Source organism: Rousettus aegyptiacus, unplaced genomic scaffold, assembly GCF_014176215.1.
Source record: "Rousettus aegyptiacus isolate mRouAeg1 unplaced genomic scaffold, mRouAeg1.p scaffold_m13_p_8, whole genome shotgun sequence".
Taxonomy (NCBI): Eukaryota; Metazoa; Chordata; class Mammalia; order Chiroptera; family Pteropodidae; genus Rousettus; species Rousettus aegyptiacus.
This window is the reverse complement of record NW_023416311.1, coordinates 96761507-96772769: the sequence shown is the minus strand read 5'-3', so window position 1 is coordinate 96772769 and position 11263 is coordinate 96761507. Positions and strand designations below refer to the sequence as shown.

The 11263-nt window shown below is 30.9% G+C and overlaps 1 pseudogene; it reads right to left on the bottom strand.

Moving 5' to 3' along the window:
• Positions 1 to 7609: 7609 nt before the first annotated feature.
• On the bottom strand, positions 7610 to 7727 carry LOC118607561 (annotated as a pseudogene).
• Between the last annotated feature and the right edge of the window lie 3536 nt (positions 7728 to 11263).

Sequence of the window (11263 nt, the reverse complement as noted above, 5' to 3'; positions counted from 1 at the left end):
ACAAAAAGGTTACCAATCAAAAACGGGCAAAGAATCTTAATTGATACTACTCCGAAGTTTATAGTAGACAATAAACATGCAAAGATGCTCACCATTGTTAGCTATTATGGAAATGCAGATAAAAATCACAATGAGATATTACTTAATATCCAGCAGGGTGCTAAAACTGAAAGGGCAGATCATAACATGTTTGCAAGGATGTCGAGGAATCAGTGGTAGAAATGTAAAATGATGTAGACTCCGGAGTATAGCTTGGCTGTTTCTCAAAATGTTTAACATGCAGTTACCATTTAACCCAGAAACTCCTGTCCTAGGTATTTTTCACAGGTATATAACTATGCATAATAAATAAAACAAATGTGCACCAACATGTATTTTCATGTTTTTATAACAGCATAGTTTATAGTAGCTAAAAGGAAGAAAAAGTCCAAATGTCCATCAACTGATGAATAAGCAAATACAATATGGTATATCCATATAATGGAATATTATTCATCAATAAGAAGGAGTTCAGTATTGATATATGCTATAATATAAAAAGAACCTTAAAATTTTTCTGATAGATTAAAAAAGTCATTTACAAATACCACTTCTTATACACTTCCATTTATATAATTAGACTAGGAACCCACAAAAGGGACATATTAAAATATTCAAATGTATAGAAACTGAACAATTCTCTTCTAAATAACATTGAAAACAAAAAAAAAGACGTGAAGAAAATAGAAAATTTTATAATTGAGTAAAAATGAAAACATAGTATATCAAAATTTATTCAATATAGTTAAAGCAGTCTTGAGAAGTGTGACATTAAGTGCTTATTTTGTGGAGGGAGGAAGAGGAATAAAAACAATGATCTAAACTTTTCTTTTAATATTTTATAAAAACAAAATTAAACCCAAAGAAAATCAAAGAAAGAAAATAATAAAGTTGAGTCAAAATTAATAAAGTAATTTTATCTATAATTAGACAAAAAATAAAAAAATATAACATGAAATTAAATAAAAATCTGTGAACTCAAAATAGGTTTCATTGAACTGATTTCCATAATAGATGATTTATGGGACTCACGACGTCTTTGTTTACATTCTTCCATCTCTGATGTTTCACCTTCTTTTAAAGACCTACCTAATTAGGTCAGTCCCACCAGATAATCTCCCTTTTGATGAACGCACAGTCAGTTTATTAGCAACCAGAATAAAATTCTATCTTATTCATAGATTGCACTCAACTCAAGGGAAGGAGATTATGCAAATCAGCTATACCAGGGGATAGGGATTTTGGGGAGAAAACTTAGAATCTTCTCTACCACAAGATTCAAATATAGCATTAATTATAATGATTACTTTTTGTATTTTATGTGATATTTCCATAATATATATTAATCATTTCAAATATACTTGAAGTATTAAAAAATGTGCTACAGTTTTAGGGGTATGCCAATTTTATTAAATATTTTAGTCTTGATGCCTCCTTCAGGATCACCTGTAGTAGCAACTCTCAAAGGAAGTCACCCTCAGGGGATTTTCAAAATCAGTTTTGGAATTTCTATTTTTCTTTTCAATTCCTCTAAAATTGGTGTTTCATTCTTTTCTCATAAAGCATAACAACAACAAAATATACATATATATACATACATACATACATACATACATACATACATAGTTATGTGTGTGTGTGTATTTTTTTAGAGAAACTGAATGATTCTTATAATTGGACAGGAACAATTTCATTTACCAGCAGTGTTATAACTATCTGATCCAGTACCATTCCTTACCCCAGAGCTTATTTCATCAAGTATTTGCTACATCAAATAAATTCACAAATGTTGAGAGTGCAGATAGTATAGGGGATGTTGTTGTTGATTGTTTTCCTACATTGGCTGATAGTAACTTTTCTGTCGATACAGAAAATCTGACAGATAAATATAGTCTCTAGTACCATTTACAGATTTACATATCTTGTAATAAATATTATTTACTCTTGAGTTTCCTTCTACTTTCATTCAACACGATTGAGCCTTTATTTCATTTTCAGAAGTCAGTATTACTAAATTTAGTGGTGGTTAATATGTTAATCTGACTCCCATAAATCTGTCAATAATAAACATGAAAAGAAGTACAATGATAAATTTGAGAACTTTAAGTAGAGTAAGAGGTGCAAAATAGGGAAAATAAAAAGTCTATATTGCCTGTAAAACTCAGGTGTGACTGAGAGTTATTGATGGCACAGTATTTTATGTATTGATTAATTTATTTCATGACTAATTTTTTATTTCTTAAATATCCTGGTGATCCATTGGACTTATCAGAACCCAACATTTATTTTAGTATTTCTAAATCTAGGCTTCAAAAATTATAATTAATTCTATTAAAAATCTGTCCTTTTGTTTTCTTGATGTTTATTTAAAAAGCTTTATAACATAAAATTATATGATAGTATGAAAATAAATTTTTTATATGAAGATATCCAAATTTATTGCAGTGTACAATAAATTTTATTATATGAAGATATCCAAATTTATTGCAGTGTACACACACACACACATATATATATATATTGTTGTTGTTGTTATGTTTTGTGAGAGGAGACTGTAACGCCAATTTTAGAGGAATTGAAAAGAAAGATACAAATTCCAGAACTGATTTTGAAAATCCCCTAAAGTTAGTGACTTCCTTTGAGAGTTGCTACTACAGGTAACTAGGATTGTTGGTTTGAATAGTTAAGAAATGAGCATGACCCTAAAAAGCTCATTCTGCCAGTTACAGAAAAAAAAAGTCTAAAGGATTTAGTTCAATGACGAAGGCATTACAAAATCATGGTATTTTTGTAAAACAAATTAAAGCAGGCACAGGAGCTCAAAATAGAGTTAATTGAAGGTACTGGGAGTAAGTGAACATTGCTGAAGGAATCAAAGCCTTCAAGTCTGGGGAGAGCGCATACTGGGCGTGATACACAGACGTAAGGGTAACATCTAGGGAGAGAAGGGCACAAGAGCAATAGAAAGATAGCTTTTCTTTTATCATAATAATATTCATATGTTTATGATAAAAGTAAAGTGTCAATATTTTGAAGGTAGCTTTGAATATATAACTAAAGTGAAAGAAGCACATAAAATATGAGGGTTGTTACCTCGAAGGTAACAGTTGAAGGCATAAAAGTAGATGAGCAATTTGGGAGAAATATTCAGAGAGTATAATGGAGCCCTGAGCTTAGACTATTCTTTGGACAATGCTCTGAAAAAAAGTCACACACCACTCAACAAAAACTTGCCTGCTAGTGAGAAACTTGCGCCACAGTACACTGCCCCAAGAGTCTGCACTAAAGAAAATAAATGGTTTGAACACTTTTACTGCTTGCTCACCATCTGTTATTAATTGCACTGACTGAGTGAGTGACTGTTTGTGTGCTGCTATAAAGTGAACTGAATTTCAGGAATAAAAAATATATGGCATTCATTGAGTCAAAAGTAAGGTTGACGATGAAATGAAATGAAATACATAGAACAGTATTCATTTTAAATTGTACTTTAACTTCTTGGGTGGAAAATATTTTTCATACTTGCAGTAAAATTCATTCAACTATATTTATAATCCAAGAGAACAAAACTAGAGAGACATAATTCAAAATTGCATAATCTAGAAACTTTCTATTTGATAAATTTCTGGAACTTGTTGATTAAGGATATTTATCAAAATCTAGAAATGTTTAATTTTTATTTCATTGGTTCTAAAATAATAAATCATATTGGTACCTTTTTAAGTGAAAAATTTGAGAATTTACTAATTCTTAAAAGAATTAATGGCTAACAAGTATTAGAACTTTAACAATGGTTAATTCAGGTTATATAATCTATTAGACTTAGCTTTGCTGGTTAAATAATACAGAAAATAAATAAAGAATACATCAGTAACTGATCTTAATATTGATGAAAAAATAAGTATTACTATAGCTATCACTATATAAAGATTTTGAAAACATTCTCATAAGTGCACAAGAGTATTCACTCTGCTCCCACTTCAAAAAGGCAAATAGTAAAATGGTGAAGAATCATTTACATAATGGACAAATGTAAATTCATTCTACTTGTAGAGAGAAGCTCCCTGCTGTCCTGATTATATTATGCTTTCCTGCTGCTACATGAGCTCACACAAAAGTGAAAAAAAAAAAATCTACCAATATCGCGCAGTTATGAGTTTGAAGCAAAGAAACAGCAGTGTGATGTTCCATTGATTTCTTCGCCCCTAAAATCTCAGCTCATGAATTATCCTTGCTACAGATATTTGACACATAAAATCATCTGCTTGAAAGATAAACTATAGAACGGCATATATGAGAAAGCAGCTTTAACTGCTAACTTTAAAGAATGTGAGATAAAGGAAATTACATTTTATTGTGGTTGCTCATGATTGTTTGTTCAATGAATTGTCACAGAATCCAATTTCCACATTACCCATTTTCTGTGTAACAAATTGATTCTTTTATTTCATTTATGGTGAAGTGATATTCCCACAGTCTTCTTAACTTATTATGAAAAGTATTTCCTAAATCACCAGTCTTATGGAGGATAAAACTTAACCATTTACATAACAGTACTTGTTCAGTTTTAATTAGTGAATTTGCCACAAGTTGACAGTATGGGAAATATATTCCTAGTGATATTTACTTCATGACAGTTATGTTTCACATAAATAAAATGAAAAATAATCTTAATAAAAGTTTGGAAATAAATATAAATACAAATACAGTATAATATTCATGATCCAAAGAATCTCAGTGTTCTAGAATTACTCCATCAACTAATAAATAAAGCAAATATTAAATCTTCCCCTCTCCCCCATTCTGTGAATGGAAAATATATAGTATAATGTTTATGAGCCAAGTCTACCTACTCTGACATCCTTCAAACCTCCTTTGTAAGAAGGTTGCTTTTCGGCAAGTTTCTTAATCTTTTGGTGACTCAAATTCTTTACTGAAAATAGAAGGAATAAAAATTCTCACATCATTTATTGTAGTGATAATTAACCTCTTTAACAATATGTAGATCAGACGAGGTATCAATTAATGATAATTATTATCACCATTTATATTATTAAAACTATCACTATTGCTGTTGGTCTATTGTAAATATACATATATATTTTTTTAATTTCTAAAGGAGTTCTATTTCTGATCAGAAATTGTGTTTCCAGATCAATCTGAAAGCACCAGAATTGAGGCTTACTGTTTGCAACTGCTGACATCTTACCACTAACGTTGAAAAGTATCTTTTGCATTATTCTCTAAATTGTCAATAATGACATTGATTGCATGCAGTAAACAATCACTTAAGATTTTGGCATTGAAGAGAATTCATAACCAAACACAAAATAACAAATGACTTAAGTGTAGAATCTCTGGCATCATTATTGTCCTCAGTTTATCCAATTATCGTTTTGCAGCCCATTACAGTCCTTTTGCCTCTACATATTTTTTTTTCCTTATTCTAAGTCACCCCAAGTCCTAGACTTCTCAGAGACTAGAGGGAAAATAAAATTCCTTGAAATGAAAGTCAATTTAATATTTATTATTTCAATTCAGACCACTTATCATTTGTTGATATACTTAAACAAAGAAAAAGAAGAAATAAAACCAACGAACTAAAAACTGTATAGATAGAAGGCTGTCAGGTAGTCCAGCAGAAGGCTTTATGGGAAAGGAGGAAGAGGACACAGCTCAGGAGGGCGAAAGCTGTGTCCTGGGGGTGGAGGCTGTTGCCATTACAGTGGCTCCCACCTCTTTCGCCTCTGAATTCCCTGAGGTACTTGTCCTGCTCAAAAACATTTCACTCCTGTGATAAATTCTATAAATTGCCTAAGACTTATTCATATACATTTTAATATTAAAAATTATTTGCCTTGAATCAAATTAATTTTAAATATCTGCATAATTCAACCTTCATCATATATAGAACTCTGCAAATGTGAATTTTTATAATTATATACTTTATTAGTCACACCTAGTTTCCTTGTGATAAATCCAGTTCATGATGAGCATCTCAGGCTTCATAACTAGTTGTCCTGTATTAAAGCACTTAATCTCTACTAAGGCATAGTAGCAAAAGAAGTAATTTCTCAAAAGAAAAATTATATCCATAAATTGTCAGAGGTTTGCTCTAATATTCCAAAGCTCTGTTCTGTGAATCATTTATCCCAGCCTGCAAAACGTTCCATACAACAGTCCCATCTGCCACAGCCCCTTAAAGCAAAATTGGACCTATTGGGTCATATGGTCCAAGTAGCAGAGCAGCTTTCTTGTCAGATGGCCTTTTTCTAGAGACTTACTTAGTCTTGGCTCCAATCAAAACTGACAGCCTTTTAAGATTCTCAGTAAATAGGCAAGAGTAATACAGCCAAATATTGTATATATGGTATTCCAAATCTAAATTGGCCCATGGAGTGTTATAACTTTCTTAATTGTAGGGAGGGCCCAAGAGAGCAACTTCCCCTTCAGCTTGGAAGGGTTATGTCAATATGCTCCATAAAGTAAATTCCCTAGAAATTTCACCAAGGTGTCATGTCCTTGAATTTTGTGGGATGCATTTGCCAAACTCTGGCATGCATGTATTTTACCCCAAATCTCTAGAGTAGCTGATACTTTCTGTTCATCCAATTCAACTGAATAAACATGACATCTTTTTGAATTGAGAGGTACTTCAGGTCATTACAGATTAGACTATGACAGAAGGCTTAACAGTTGATATAACCCTGTACTAGAACAGAACAGATGTATTTATGACCCTGCCCACTGAAAACAAAGTACTTCTTATATTATTTGTTCACAACTATAGATAAAAAGAGCATTTTTTTTAATCTATAAAAGAGCACTTTTTTATCTATAAAAGAGCATTTTTTTTTTTTTACCTGCCTTTAAGTTGCCAGGTAATATGACAATTTGCTCCAGCAATGAAAATTACATCTGGATTACCAGTTGCAACTGGAGTCATTGCATGATTACATTTTCAATTATCCAGTTTCATAATTGTCATTCAGATTTGTCCTTTGTACAGGCTGTGGCAGAAATCCACTCCCACATTTGTTTGTTTGTCATTTGACGTCTAATTGAACAACTATGTTCAAGGGACAGACTAGCCCTCAAATCAGACTTTATTCATAACATCTCTTTGTGGAATATTTCCATGACAGCACTGTTCCAATAGATTTTTTTTTGTTTTAATTTTATTTATTTATTTTTCTTAAGATATAATTGACATATAACACTATATTAGTTTTGAGCGTAGAACATAATGATTTGATATTGTATATATTGCAGAATGGTTACCACAACAAGTCTACCTAACACCACACATAATTACAATTTTTGTGTGTGTGTGATGAGCACTTTAAAGATCCTAGTAACTTTCAAATGTATAATACAGTATTGCTACCTACAATCACCAGGCTGTACATTATATTCCAAGGACTAACTTATCTTGTAACTGGCAGTTTGTACCTTTTTAACACTAGGAATTTTTTTTTTTTTCCCTTAGGTGAGACAACCCTAGGTTAACCTCACAAATTGCAAGGACCTGGACCTTGTCAGCTTACAATCCCTTATTTTTTGTTTTTTATGCCTATAGCACCTGGTCTTCCTAGGTGGTCTCCATCCAAGTACTAATCAGGCCTAACCCTGCTTAGCTTCTGAGATCATACAGGATCAGGCTTATTCATGGTGGCATGATCATAGACCCACCAAATTTTTTTATATGCTTGATGGTGGCATCATTCTTACCATTCAATCCCCACCACACTCATACACACACTCTCAGCATTTCTTCTTGAATAAGGAGAAGACAGACAGTATGGCAACATCTCTAGAGTATATTACCTACACTGTAGAATCTATGGATTTTCTAGATCAACACTGGAGCTTTATTAATCTGAATAAAATTTTACCAGAAATAATTTTCCTTTGTTTTTTTTAATAAGTGATATTCAAGATATGTTGATGTCTTAGATATAATATGCAAGCACCTCTGCCATACAGAAGGGCCTAACACAATACCCACTTCTAAGAGATGTTATTGGCCTAGGGCTTAGATTCAAATGATTTTGTCACCTGGATTTCACCAGAAGTTTAAGTGAATCCAGCCCTAAAAAATATTTCAGTTTGTCAGAAATAATACTCTATATGAGTTGTATAAAGGTGGTTAAATAGTAGAAAGCAAGGAACTTATTGAATCTTCAAGAACAGATTGTGTGAGTTTTTGTGTTTTAAATATATGTTTATGTGGTGGACTTTTTTCTGTTACTTGCTTTAATTTTAGTATCCACATGGTAATAAGTTTAGGAAGGAGAAGACCTTTAGTTCTCCTTCAGTGCAATCAGTAGTACAATCGACCTCACAGAATCTTGCTATTTGACCTAGTTCAAGTCAGTGTGCTGTAGGAAAGAAGGTGGGCTTGGAAAAAGCATGCTAAAAAATGATTATAATACGAGATAAAATGGTGTGAGTGTATTTAAGAAAAGAAGATACGTTAACTTATATTAACTATGAAAGATGGAAATGATTACTATAGACTGAGGAATTTTGAAATAGCTCACAGGAGAAATGGATTTAAATTAACCCTTAAAAACTATTTTTCATGGTTGAAGACATCCAGCTAGAGCAGACCAGGGTGAAGGAGCAGATGATGAAAATTTTTGACAGCATCAAAGAATTCTCTGTTGTTGGTTTCACAGATCCAAGCCTCCAATTATTATTATTATATATTTTTTTAGTAAATACTAAGAATTAGTTTAAAGCACACATATTCAATAATAAAATATTAACTAAAAGTATTTAAGCTTAAAAAAGAGAAGAAAATCTTGTCAAATGTGACAACATGAGTGAACATAGAGGACATTATGGTAAGTGAAATAAGCCAGTCACAGAAGGATAAACACTGCATGGTTTCACTTATATGAGGTATCTAAAATAGACACATTCATAAAAGACTAAAATCATGGTGGCCAACGGCTGGTGGAGGGGAAGTAGGGAGTTGTTGTCCAAGGCTTTCTTGACCTTGGAACTCCTGCTCCTCTATCACTCTGAAATTTGTTCTATTTTACTTCTTTCTTGGCATTTACACTCACGTAAAATAATTCTGTTTATGTTGTACATGTTTTTCACAGCTTGCTTCCATTGGCCGCATAATAAAAAATTCGAAGATGCTTTTGAATTCTGGATATTTGAGAATTTGTATTGTCATAATTTTTATTCAAAATAGAATATTCACCTGATTTTTTTTAAGTTATGTAGCAGAAATCAATTTATAATTAAAGCACTAATGCTCTGCTTCATTGTTCCCTGCAAATAGCTCAATTTCCTAGAGGCAAATGCTTTTAATAGTTTCTATTTTTACTTCTTCTAGTGGCTATTTAAAAAATATTCAGTATTTTGAAAAGTGAAAACTTGATAGAATCAAAGTGAACCATGTGATTTTTTAGGAACTTTATCGGAGGTTAGCTAAATTTTTAAAATGTGAAGGGAAGGAAAATATTATATTATGCATTTTATTATGTATCTTTTCCCAAGCAACTCAATATAAAATTTATTTATAACACTTTTTTTCCAAAGTAATAAAAGAAAATTTAATATCATGTAGCAAATATTTAAGCAGGAGATGAAATATCATCAGACTTTATCTCTAATATCCAGGTAAATCATGTTATGTGTCAAGAAAAGTAGCTCTTGGGTGGAGATAAATTGAATTTAAAGAGATGAATCCAATTAACAAAGGATTCTTGTAACAGATTGAAATGTCAAAACCTAAGATGATGCATTAAAGAGACTAGTTTTGCAACTATAACAAAATTATCTCCTTCTAAAGTGTTTAGTTCCTTGAAATTTTACTCCGGCAGAAAACTTAATACCTAATTGATGATTAAGTCTAAAAAAATGACACTGTATGTTCATTTTTAAAATGTTGTAAAACAAACAATATCATTATAAATAGAACATATTAATGTCAAGTGGTTTATACTATAATATTGACAAAATAAAATGTACCTTAAGAGTATATATATTCATAGCAACTATGACATGTTTCTATTCTTCATTTTATTTGGGAAGAGCTTTTTAAAAATTTTTTGTTAGAAATATGTGAATAAGTTGTGGGATTTTGTGATTGGAATTAAGGTATCTCAATTAATAGTTAATTATTTCAACTTAGTTTAGGAGAACAAAGCATTTGGAGTGCAGAAGTAAAATTTTAATCTTTGTTTGAAATCTCAATTTAGTGAATTTTCAATCTTCTATTCCTCAGCTACTAAGACTGAAATTTTTATTAATATAATTAATATGTATGTGATTTTTATTCGCTATTATTGTTTACAGTCATTAAGCAATGACACAAGATTTAATTTAACTGAATTTATTTTAATATCAATTATTTGTTACTTCCAATAACATAATTCATATTTCAAATTAGAGTAAAACATGCTGAGATCTTTAACTTCAACAAGTTTAAGAATATACAAATGATATGGATTCATTTTTATAGCATCTAAATTCAGATTTGTAATAAAAGAGCATGGAAGACAGTACTTTTAATTCTCAAATCGTCAGTATTAGCCTAACTATTTTCAAAAGAGAATTCCTTAGCATCTATGGGTTGCATTTTAATGGCAATTCCAGTTTGAATTTTTAGATTCATTTATTCATTTATTTCTTATTCAACAAATAATTATTATCTATATCCTATTATTTGGTCAGTGATTTACTAAAGTGCCTATTCGTTGTCAGGCACTGTTCTAAATAATGGAATTATAGTAATTAATATACTTATCTATTTTATTTTTGCATTTTATTTTTACAAATACCTTCGTAAAATGTCTTTAATTTACCAGAAGAAGACTTTATTAAAGTTGATACTTAGGTATTTGGCACACTTTTGATGTTATGAAACAGTAAAAAATACATTTCTTTCCATTTGATTTTTTTCTTAACTCCTCTATCACCTTACTCAAAATACAGCATTTCTCCTTTTTACCTTAAATATTTAATTGTCATCATTAGCCTACTAGATAGCAGATTCTCTGTATCTCAGAATCACACTGAATGTGGTTTAAGTCAAGTGCTCCAAAAAAGAATATGGATTGGTAAATTTCATTAGCCTACCTCTCTATGATTCATAGTCCTGTCTCTTGAATAATGTAGGTTGAGGTAATATGAACGATTCTTCACAGTAAAGGTGCCTTTCTTCTCTTGCTACATGTAAAGTATCACTTATTCCTTCTATAAA